Source organism: Callospermophilus lateralis, chromosome 14, assembly GCF_048772815.1.
Source record: "Callospermophilus lateralis isolate mCalLat2 chromosome 14, mCalLat2.hap1, whole genome shotgun sequence".
Taxonomy (NCBI): domain Eukaryota; kingdom Metazoa; phylum Chordata; class Mammalia; order Rodentia; family Sciuridae; genus Callospermophilus; species Callospermophilus lateralis.
The window spans coordinates 107813411-107826120 of NC_135318.1; the positions used below are offsets into that span (position 1 = coordinate 107813411).

General features: G+C 37.7%; 1 pseudogene; it reads left to right on the forward strand.

The window, feature by feature from the left end:
- Window positions 1-2930: 2930 nt before the first annotated feature.
- Window positions 2931-12295, forward strand: LOC143380443 (sulfotransferase 1C3-like; annotated as a pseudogene).
- The last annotated feature ends 415 nt before the right edge of the window (window positions 12296-12710 follow it).

Consider the following 12710-nt stretch of genomic DNA (forward strand, 5'->3'; position numbering starts at 1 on the left):
TGGTAATTCAGTTGTTCATGCTCAGTTCTTGGTTTCACATATGCTGAAGTTGTGGAAGAGAGAGAAGAAAAGAGAAAGAGAGGAAAAAAAAAAGTCTTTCAGAACACTGTTTTCCTTGCTTCCAGTAGGTGGCGTTGTCTATTCCTAGTTTGAGCCTCTGTATTCAGGGTGGTGGGTATAGCCAGTGTGAAGGGAAATGAGCTTCCACCTGTATCTTCCCTACTCTAGTCTCTGAGGTAAAAACCAGGTGCCTCTACAGTTGTTGTTTTGTGTTGATAGCTACAATCCCCAAAAGCTTGTGGGAAATATTTTGAGTTATCGCAGCTAAGGGTGGGGGAGTTGGAAACCGGGTACCTGGATCAGCTGCAACTGTGCAGGTAGCCACACCCACTTTGATGGGTTTTAAGGGTTGATGGGCTTCCTGGAGACTAGCGCTCGGGGCGGGACCGGACTTCCTCCTCAGGTCTGGCTGAGCGGCTGGTGCCTTCCTGCTCCGGTCTGGCTGGTGACTGGCGCCTTCCTGCTTCGATCTGGCTGGGCGGCTGTTGCGGCTTCCTGCTCCGGTCTCTTTAAGCAAAATTACACTAATTTTTAAATAAAGTTTTCCAAATTCAGGACTTTTGACATGAAGGTAAGATAATACAAATAAAAGTTTAAGTGATTAAGTGAAAGCCTGGAGACCTAAATTTATTTATTTATTTTTTAAATATTTATTTATATATTTATTAGTTTTAGGTAGACACAATATATTTATTTATTTATTTATTTTATTTTTACGTGGTGCTGAGAATTGAACCCAGTGCCTCACACGTGTTAGGCAAACGTGATACCACTTGAGCAACATCCCCAGCCCCTGGAGATCTAAATTTAAAATAGAAATCTCATATGTGAACTCATTAACTATTCTCTCCTCAAAAATCTGCATATTCTTAACATGACCACTGAAAAGGTCTGGAAACCAACGACCAGGCCATGGTCAGTTAGAATGACTGTTACACAGACGGAGGCTCCATATTCGTATTCATTCTCCACAAAAAGAAGCTAGGGCAATTTGGAGGTGTGACTGATTTCAAACCGAAAAAGATCCTAAAACCTCTTGTCATAACACACAACAAGGAAGCTGTTAACAATTCAGATCAGGACTAAAGCACTCAGAGCCAACTTAAAAAGATCCTACTGCTAAAGATGGGATACTTTGAGTACCAATGTGTACAAATACAATTTATTGAAATACATTACATATCCTGAAATGTATAGGTTTTAATGAGCCTGGCATGTGTCAAAGAAAAACTGACACTTTGTTCTGCTTCCGTTAGGAGGACACATTGCACATACCATATTTGCAGAGGGAAAAAAATCACTTTGCACCTTGAAATGAAGTCCATAAAAGGTTGTTATATTGCTTCTGGATGCCAAAATAAGTGACATTGTGAGCATTTCTTTGGATTTGATGATTCAAGAGCAAAGGTTGAGAGTGAGCAAAAGTTGAGTGGGCTCAAGAGTCTTATCTAAGATTAGCGTAGGAATGGTTCAACATCAGAAAAACCTATTAAAGTAATTCAGCATAGTCATGACCTTCAGGGTGATATAAAAATTTAATCTCTTTATGATTAAGCAACAACAATAACAAAAATATAATAACCAAAACCTCTCAAAAATGTAGAAGAAAATTTCCTCAATTTGATATAGACTACTTGTGGAAAAACCACAGAAAATAGCCACTTGACAAAAATTCAAGAAACATTTCTAAAACTATCTTTGTTTTTCTATCTGCACAAGGTCAGAAATTCCTACACGGTGTCCTAAAGAATGCAAATTCCTTGAGAACTGCATTCCCGAAAAGAGCTACAGGATTGGGAAGTACTGCAAACTAAGATCTGCTCAAAATAACCATTAATGAATTAAAGGCCCCGACAACCTACATCAAGCAAAACTCCTTCACTTTGTGTTCCTCAGAATTTCTCAAATGCACTTTACCATAGAATCCATTTCTCCCAGAACACTAATTAGCAAACTATAGAAATACATTCTTCTAGATATTTTGCTATAGGTTTAATATTTTCTCTCAAGAAAAGGAGAATTAACATTTGTTCATGTCAACTATATGAAAATCTTTGCACATACTGAGTGTGTATGTTTTTGCATATTATGTTATCATGACCCTAAACACATCTTTTGCCATTCTTCATCTTAACATGTAAGTTATTTTCTGGTAACATAAGACTGATTCTGAAAGCACTTTTTCCAGATGGAATAAGGAATTCAGTGTGTACAGCAGGATTAAATGTCCCGTGACAAATCAATAATCCCAATCTTCCAGTTAGTAGAATTTAATCAATACGTAAGAGTTTTTTCTCACTGTAAACCTGTGGTTCATATTAAAAATGATCCCATAAGTGAACAAACATTATAGAAAATCCCCTGTTTTGAATATTTGTCACTATAAGAGCATTGGCTCTAGAAAGTTCCTGAAAAACCATTGCTTTAGTCTTTCTTCAATATTGTCTCATTTATAATTACATGAAATAGTATTTTGAAAATGGTAAAGAAAAATATGAGGTATTATTATAACATTATTTGACTAACCAACAGGCACTATTGTTGCTAAAACACAGAGTGGGAAAAAGACTATTTGAATGGTAAGTCTCATCTGAAACAATTTTTGGTTGTCTTACATTTACCAAATTGCTTAGCCTCAACAACTTTACCTTCTTCTTTTAAAGAACAGAAATAGTATTACCTGTTTTATGGAGTTCCTGTGAAGATGAAATAAATAAAACAGAGTAACTTGTTAGATGTACTTTTATGCTAGCTGTAATTTATTTTATGTCATTCAAGTCAACAACAGTAAGATGGGAACCTTTATTATCAGCCATAAAACACAATAATTTATTTTAAACAGGGTTGACAATAGCAATCTTGGATCTCCAATGGCATAGATTGAGAAGAATGCTCATCCTCTGGAAAATAATTCAAATTTGTTGAACATTATAGAAGTGGATGGAGTACCTTTGCCAGTACTATCAAAAGAAATATGGAATAAAGTCTGTAATTTTCAAGCCTGACCTGATGACCTTATTCTGGCGACTTACCCAAAGTCAGGAAAATTTATTAAAATATATAATAATGTTAAATCTTTGGACATGAATGGATAATATGTAGTGATCAATGTAACATCACTGGGATTTGGAGAGATACAATTGCCTATTATGAAGATCTGCCACTAGTATTATAGAAAATTTATCTTCCTGGCCCTTTGGACACCAATTTCCAATAGTGCTCTCTCCTGATGACCAAAACACTTTTCTAAATGCTTTGAAGTGCAACATCAATCTAATTTCAAAGTATTCTCATGTTACTGCCTTTCTCCAAAATCTACATTTATTTCAGATGAAAAGCCAGTTATTTAAAAATTAGAGAATATTTCTGATGTTTTTCAGGTACAACCTGGATGCAAGAAATTTTAGACATGATTTGAAATGATGGCGACCTGGCAAAATGCAGGTGAGCTGCTTCTCTGGAAAGACACTCCTTCCTTGAAGTAAAATACCCTCGAGGTGGGAGGGAAAGGGAGAGAGAAGGGAAATTGCATGGAAATGGAAGGAGACCCTCAGGGGTATACAAAATCACATACAAGAGGAAGCGAGGGGAAAGGGAAAAAAATATAAGGGGGAGAAATGAATTACAGTAGAGGGGGTAGAGAGAGAAGAGGGGAGGGGAGGGGGGAGGAGGATAGTAGAGGATAGGAAAGGCAGCAGAATACAACAGACACTAACATGGCAATATGTAAAACAGTGGATGTGTAACTATGTGATTCTGCAATCTGTATACGTGCTAAAAATGGGAGCTCATATCCCACTTGAATCAAAGTGTGAAATATGATATATCAAGAACTATGTAATGTTTTGAACAACCAACAATAAAAGTTAAAAAAAAATGTAATTAGCAGTTAAAAAAACCAAATAGTCCAATAGAGAGTATTAGAGGACATCCATGATCGTATTTCTTTATTTTATGATTTGATGACATTACAAGGGAGTAGAGTAGAAAAATTAATAGGTGTGAATTTTTAATTATGGAGAAGGGGACTTCTTATTGAAACCAATAGACTTAAGGAGTCCTTGGGTCAGCTCTACTTACTTTTAATAAAAGGACTTCGTGATGCTTTTATCATGATGGATAACCTGAGAGCCCAACCAGTGACACATGCTTGACAGATGTCTTTAAAAAAAATGAGATAAGTACATTGCTTATAAGTAATAAGAAATGTGTGATTTTACCAATTGCATCCTTTGGAAAGTGCTGAGGTATAAGAATTGAAACTTTTCATTATGGATTATTCTAATATAAATATGATTAAATGTACAATTTTCTCAATAAAAAAAGAAAGAAAAGCATGGTGAGTAACATGCAGCGAGACTGGAAAAGCTTTGGCTATAAGACAGCAGGTCACGTGCTGTGCCTTAAACGGACTTCCACAGCACCCTGGGCCCACGTCAACTTGTTCCTGGGTCAAGAAGTCAAACCCTGAATTTGGACACCTAATGTTCTCAGCTGATGAACTTTAGCTTTTTAACAAGTTATCATTTCTATTTCTTGTCTTTCTCCTTCCCAGTTAGCTGCTGGCAAATACCCTTCTCCTTCTCTTTCTACTTTTTGTACTCAAATCAGTGGAAAACTCGAAAATTAGCGTTGAGCTATTGTAAAAGTATATGAATGATTTCTGAAGAAAAAGAGGAAAGCAGAGGAGAATGGATTATGATGGACATTCACAGAACTAATCAAGCAAGCTAAAGAACTTTCCTGAAAGTGTAGAAGTTCGGCGCATGAGATGAAACAAGAAATCCTTAGCCGGAGGCTAGGAAGGGATATTTCACGTGTCCTTGTGAATATACAGTTATTGTCTCTAAGTGAAAAAATAAAATAAAATGAAATAACTCATTAGAATAATATTCAAATGTAAATCAAAGGATTTTCCAAGAGTGGCAAGAATAAATGGAGACTATTCATTGCTTTTCCAGATTTGGAGGCAGCTATTCAAATGCCCTCACCAGGAATGCTAAAAACTCACCTTCCTTCGCATTGTTGCCTCCCTCTATCTGGAAACAGAACTGCAAGGTAAAGAAAGGGATTTTCAAACTTTATCTGACTTGGTGGTATAAATGACATAAGTGAAGATGTCCTTCAAAATCATGTGGTATTTTTCTTGAAATCAAGTGTTTCATATGTTTGAAATCTACAGACATCCATGGCTTCTGATGTTCTATGTCCTCTGAGTTTGCATGATAACTCCTTAGCCACATGTTTCAAAGTAGAGTCTGTATTATCACAAATTGGAGGGAGGACCTGGAATAGAGATAAACAAGTTTAAAAACGAAAGACTTTTGCTTTGCTTTGCCAACGTACTGGAGGATATTTCCCTTGCCCTTGGAAGCAAAGTGCAAGATCTGCTACCCAGCTAGGCTTCCAGGTCTCCGAAATCCACACAGTAAGCTAAATTCAAAACTTGCATCATTTTTACTTCCCTTGCCTCCATGTGTGATCTCCAGTAAAGTGTGATTAATTCTTTAGTATCTTTCTGATTTTTCCATTATACAACAGCACTTTGGCCAATACCCACGTCAGGTCACTGTTCTCTTTTGTCTCCCAATTGACTGCTTCTTGTCTTAACACTTACAAACCCTCTCCTCCTCCGTAAGATACCAAAGCCATATGTTGTGCCTTGAACAGGACTTCCACCGTGGTCTCAGCCAGGCTATTTCATTCCCAAGTCAACTTGTTCATGGGTCAAGAAGTCAAACCCTAGATTTGGGCACCAGAGCCTCCTAATGTTTGTAGCTCATACTCTTCCTAAAATGAAAATCTGAGACTTGCTTTAAACATCGTCAGAAACTTAGAGACCTGCTCTAAGCACATCCACAGGTTGGCTGGAGATGAAGTTCAAGTTTTTTTCTATAATCTGTTATGCCTTCAGTCATCTGTGCCTTGCTTCAGCTCCAATCCAATCTCTAACCAACCCCCAACAGCACCCCCAGTTCTCACAGCAATCATCCTGAAAATCCTCCAGGTCCTTTAACACACAATGCTTCCTCAAACCTGGGATCTTCCCATCACGCTTTTCATGAGACTCAAGCATCCTCTTCCATCTTGACGTAGCTAATCCCTACTTGCTTTTCAGGTCTTTGCATAAATATCATCTGCTTAGAAACTTCCCCTCCTGCCCACATATGTACATTGACCTGAGTGTGCATATGTGCCAGTCATTGTATTCATCATGGTGCATTAACATTTTCCCATATTGCCTCTTTGATACAGACTGTCAGCTCCTTGGAATAGGTAACTTGGTCTTGTTCAAATTTTTATTCTGAACATGACCTTAAACTTAGCATTTGTTATGCATTTGTTGAATGAAAGATTATAAATACCCACTCATCACATTACCAGGCCACTCTTCCTAATTTGCCTGAGTTCCCAAGAAGCAGCCAAGTGCAACCTGCCTATGAAAATGTGCATGCATACATAAGCATATCTAGATAGACAGATCAGCAAAACCACTCTACACTTTGAGAAACTCTCTGAGACATTCTTCAGTTGAGAATCTCGTCACTGTGCATATATGTAATGAAGGAATTGCTTGGCTCCATCCCCAATTTTTCTGTTCCAGGACTGACCCCATCATGTACTAACTACAGATTACTATGACAGTCCCTCAGATTCTCTAAATTTCAGTTACTTCATCAATTAAAGAATATTGGTTCCCCTTTTCTTCTTACATAATTCTAACATATATGGAAATCAAATAAGATGGTATATATAAAACTGTTTTCTCACTCCCCAATTTTTCCCTAAATGTAAAGCTGGAAAATTCCTATCAGTTCCTTGAGATATGACTGAGACCTCAAGACTTCAACTCCATCTCCCCCGGGAATCCTCATTAACTTCTTCCCTGTGACTACTCAGTGTGTCATATCAGATTTCAATGATTTGTATAACACCCTAGATTTTGGTCATCTTCCTGTATGATATATGATCCTTGGAGGATGGGACGCTCTCATTTGCCTTTGGATTTCTTCATGTCCAACCAAATTTTAGGATCAAAGAGGCTTATTTTATTTTATTACTATTTTAATTAATAAATAATGCATAAAACACTGCATACTGAAAAAGAGATGGCATTATTATTGTATTGGAATACTCTCCTCCAGTGTTTCTCCTCTGGTTTCCTTTCCTGTACTTGATTTCAGATCATCTATGTGGCTGGAAACGCCGAGGGCTGCCTGGTGTCTTTCTACTACTTTCGTAAGATGACCTCAATGCTCCCTGACCCTCAGAGCTGGGAAGAATTCTGTGAGAATTTCATGTCAGGAAAATGTGAGTGCAAATTTATTTTGTGGTGTGCTATCTCTCTGGAGATTCTAAAAATAAACACCTCTAAAACCTGGTGGATAATAGTATAGGATATTATCCTGAGTGACCAGGTCTTACCGTGGGGACCTGTGACTGGGGAAGCCAGTAAGAAGGCACTGTTCTCTAAAATTTATGCAAATGTAAGTTAAGGTCATCTGAGGGTATACCTATAAACACAAAGGTGAAAATTCTCAAATCCTGATTTGAGTTTCAAACTATCAACTTCAAAAATAAGGAAGAGAGGAGACATGCTTCATATGTAAAGACCTAGAGCAGTGGGAAGGCCATGCTGTTGAAGAAGGCCACCTTGCAGTCTCAAAAGTCAAATGCTTCACAGCCACAACCATATGCTGCCTTTCCCCAGACCAGAATGTACAGTCTTAGAAATCTGCTCTACAGAGTCTTCCAATTTGACCCAGCAGTGAGATCCTTCATCCTCAGCTCAGGAGATCACACCTTGGGGCAAGGAATCCCTTATGGCCATAGTGGCCAGAACTGACCAGTATCCATTCAGGATAGGACGGATTTCAACACTTCCATAAGATTATCTCAAGGAAACAACATGTAGATGAACCAAGATACTAAAGTGTGATAAGGGGTGATTTAGTATGGGATAACTGTCTACACACATCTTTAAAAGCTTTAATGTAGAAGTACGATGAAGTATTTTATTGTAGCTACAGTAGATAGAATAGACAAATGGATGAAAATGGCATCTGCTTCATTTAATTAATATCTCTCAAATAATTAAAACTTCTATAAAAGAAGTGTCTGTGTTGTGATATTGAAAGATCTCAGTCCTTTAGCAGTCTGATTGTCTCAGCAAATATCTGTCAGGTATTAGAATGGACTCCAGGAAGGAAGTAGGATCAGTTGATAGTGATTAGTTTCTTCTGTCCAATAATAAACAGAGAAAAGAAGGACAAAAAAATACTTTGTCAGAAATTCTGCAAAACAATACTTCAGAGCCCCTATTGACAATCCATTTATTTGATTAAATTTAATTAAATTTCCAAATAGAAAAGATTTTGCATTACCTCCATGATATCAGTATAACCAAACCTGACTGTAGTCTCTTGAGTAAAAGGAAAAAATGACTATAATATGGATAAAAACGTAAATTTAGAAAATCAATAAAAATGAATTCCATCAAGCATGTCTTTCAAGTATATCAATAGAGAAAACAGTGTTCGAACAATTTCTCTAGAAACAAAAGAGACAAAAAGAAAAAAATAAGAAAAAGTATCAACCTAGCTAGTACTCCAAGGTGAATAGATTTTCCACTCCAGTCATGTAGCTCATGATAAAGTTTCTGTCAGTGGTGAACCACATATGGTGGTCCAAAAGATTATACCACCTAGTGATGTCATAGCCTGTATGACGTTTGCACAATAGTGAAATCATCTAACAACACATTTTTCAGACTATGCCACATCATTAAGAGACATACGAATGCTTTTATGCAGATGATTTATTAGAATAGTCAAGGTAGGAGGAAGCATGGGAAAGAAAAAGAGAACCAAGCTTCTTTTGCTTCCTCTCAGGTCTTACACTGTGATAATTAGGTTTATGTATCAGCTCATCTATAGTACCAGTTATTTAATCAAACACCAATTCAATTGCCTCTATGGGGAATTTTGTAGATGTGATTAACATCTACAGGTGGCTTTAAAGAGATTATCCTAAATAATGAGGATGGACCTCATCCAATCTGTTGAAAATCTTAACTGCAAAAACTAAAGTTTCTCAAAAAATAAAGAGTTCTGCTTCAAGACTACATCAAGGGCCTGCAATTGAAGCTCCATGGTAGAGCACTTGCCTAGCACATGTGAGGCACTGGGTTCCATCCTCAGCACCACATAAAAATAAATAAATATAATACAGGTATTGTATTCATCTACAACTAAAAAAAAATTAAAAAAAAAGACTAAATCAAATCCTGTCTGAATTTCCAGACTGATTTACATGTCAACTTACAGGCCACACAATTGCAGGAACCAATTACCCTGGTAGTGAGAAACACACACACACACACACACACACACACACACACACACACACTCCTGTTGATTCTCCTATTGGCCTTATGCTTCTGGACTCCCCGGACTTACATGTGCATCAGTCAGCATGATACCTACCAGGGTTTGGATTAACTGCAAACACATATCTCTGCTCATAATGATTCAGAAGAGAATATTTCATGTACCTGCTTACTTGGTCTTTGGAATTTTCTCTTCTGAACAATATTTTCAATCATCTTTCAATCAAGTCTTTGTCCACTTCATACAATTCTTACAGCATAGTAAACACTGTTGAGATTATTATTGTGTTTGTAATGAGTGCCCAGAATCAAACCCATAATGCCGTGATGCACAAAAACATCGGTGGCATGAAATTAAAATACAACACAGGCTAGCTCGGGAATCCATCCAATTCTTTAAAAATTGGTGAAAAGAATGTTTATTCCTTATTTACCTTAAGTGAAACTGGAAGTTCTCAAGGGCCCTCTCTCCCTGCAGCAGTGGAATCCCTTACTGAGAATGCATTTGCAGATTCCACCAGGCAGCTGGAAGGCACAGGCAACAAGAAGACCCTAAGCCTTAACTGCCTGAGTGGGCAATTGAATCTGAAACTAAGTGCTCTTTATCAGGAATAGGTGAAGGCTTTCATCACCTAAATGATTTAAAATGAATCCGTGGTCATAAATGTATGTGGGCAAAATCACGTACAGTAAGTGTATCGCTGCTTCCTACTATAAAGATGGACTGATTTCATAAGTAGGAAATTCCTTCCCCTTTACTAAGTTTAATAAAACAACAGACACCTATTTCAAAGTGTCTAAAGCATCTCATTGCCTTGGTTTTAGCCCAATACTGAGAACTAACAGTGTTCCTGCCTCTCTCTTCCAGTGGTTGATGGGTCCTGGAATGACCATGTGAAAGGGTGGTGGACTGCAAAGGACAAGCACCGGATCCTCTTCCTCTTCTATGAAGATATCAAAAGGGTAAGTGGTGCTGAGTGGTGTTGGGATTATGTCCTATACAATAAGCTGACTCTTGAGTTGGTAGAAATTTTTTTTTCTCCCTTTGTCCTAATGCATTTTACTCTATGGCCAGAATCCAAAATGTGAGATCCGTAAAGTGTTGAAATTCTTGGAGAAACCTTTGCCAGAGGATGTTATCGAAAAAATCATCTACCATACTTCATTCGATGTGATGAAGAAAAATCCTATGGCCAACCAATTTTCTATACCTACCCACGTTTATAATCAAAGCATCTCAAAATTCCTGAGAAAAGGTTGGTAACCTTTTTTTTCTATTTAATCCAGTTCTAAAAATATTCTGCCTTGTAAGTGAAAATAATTCAAACTTGGATTTTGTGAAGAAGTGGTATGATTCAGTCCAGTTAAGACTTTTGTTGCTTTACCCTGCTCTCTTGGTGAGAGCTGGTGCCAATGGCTCTCAAACTCAAGTTTAGTAAGAAACCTCTAGAGAATGTGCTAATGCATCAATTGCTGGGCCTCACTCCTAGAGACCTGACCAGATGGGTCCTGGAGAGGCCCAAGGACTTGCCTTATAATAAGGGCGATGCTGACAATGGTGGCCACTTTGAGGAAGAAAAACCTAGCTCAACTACAGCCTCACTGAAGTCTCTTGCGTTCTCTGAACAATCTTGAACATTTTCTCCTTTGGTCTGTCACTGTTTCTTAGCACATGACTTTATAACTACTTGTTTTCACCTCTGTCTCCACAGTAAGTCCATGTATTGTCCAGAAGAGCATATTGTATGCAGTGTTGTTTCACTAGTACAAGTACAGAACTTCATACCTTGTAGGAGCCATTACACACCACCCGAGATAGAGTGAATAAGTGAGATATTGTTTGTATTCTCAAGAAGTTAGCAGAATAGACAGAGAAATAGACACATAAATTTAATTATAAAAGAATAAGGGCTGTAGCTGTAGCTCTGTGGTAGAGTGCTTGCTTCGCATGTGTGGGGCACTGAGTTCAATCCTCAGCACCACATAAAAATAAATAAATAAATAAAGATATTGTGTCCATCTACAACTAAATTTTTTTTTTAAAGAATAAATAGGGAGATTTCCTAGTGGGTTCCAAATACTACTCCAGCTAACTCTTCAAAATCATTTTAAAAGCCCTGATTCCCTAAATGCATTCCTGAAGATTCCAATTTATTGGTTGTACTTAGAATCTGGAATTCTATCCTATTATCAAATAGTTGGATTAATTAAGAAGGGTGGGAAACCAGTAGAAATAAAGAAGTAGAAGAATTTGGAGAAACAATTCATTGGTTCTACATTGGTTGAACTTTGAAGGTACAATAGTTTGAGGGAGATCACTTGTATCTAAATATCACTTAGAAAAAAATGAAGAAGTGTCTTTAATTTTACCCAACAGGAAAAAAATGCTACCCAACAATGTAACTAATGCTTTGTAAGACATTTCACTGTTTCTCATGGAACAACATATACAGGAACTTGTGTTAGGTGCATCAGAGCCAGTAATGTCCAGGAACTGGAAAAATCTGCCCCACCCAGCACCTGTCAATGGGGCTTGCAGAACTTGAAAAAAGAATTTGAATGTGTCCTGTGCTTTGTAGTTTGAAGGTCAGATGTAGTGGGCTGAGGAGCATCCATGATGGGAAAATAAGGTGGAGTAAACTTAAGTGCCACCATGGGGCAGAAATCAGTGGAGTGTGGGGAGGTCAGGTGGAGATGGCTGAGAGACTTTATATACTTGTCTGCTGTCTTTCAGGAATTCTTGGAGACTGGAAGAACCATTTTACTGTGGCTGTGAATGAGATATTTGATGAAGACTATAAAAAGAAGACGGCAGGGACCACACCGACCTTCTGTGCAGAGATCTGAGAAGAAAATAAAGAGTCTATGTCAAGCACCCTGCCTACTATTCTGTTGAGCAGGGTGGAGGGACTGAATGTGAAGCTCATTAGAATTCAGTCTCTCTCTCTCAGGAGCTTTGTTAGTCTGATAAGATACTAAAACATGATTTAACATGTCAATCAACCTGCTACCATACAAATAAAATAAGAGGGATGGACAGCAGAGCCTGGGTGTTATGGGGATTTTTCCTAATAAGTTAGGTTTTCTTGTGGGTGATAGACGAAGCAAGGCAGACAATTGTATGATACCTACACATGTGTAATCTAACATGAATTCCACAAAAAAGAAGTAGATATCACAAGCTCCATTATTAAAAGAGATGACAATGCCTAGGCATAGAGCACTTATGTGTAAGTGCTTGCTGTAACATTAGTGATATGGT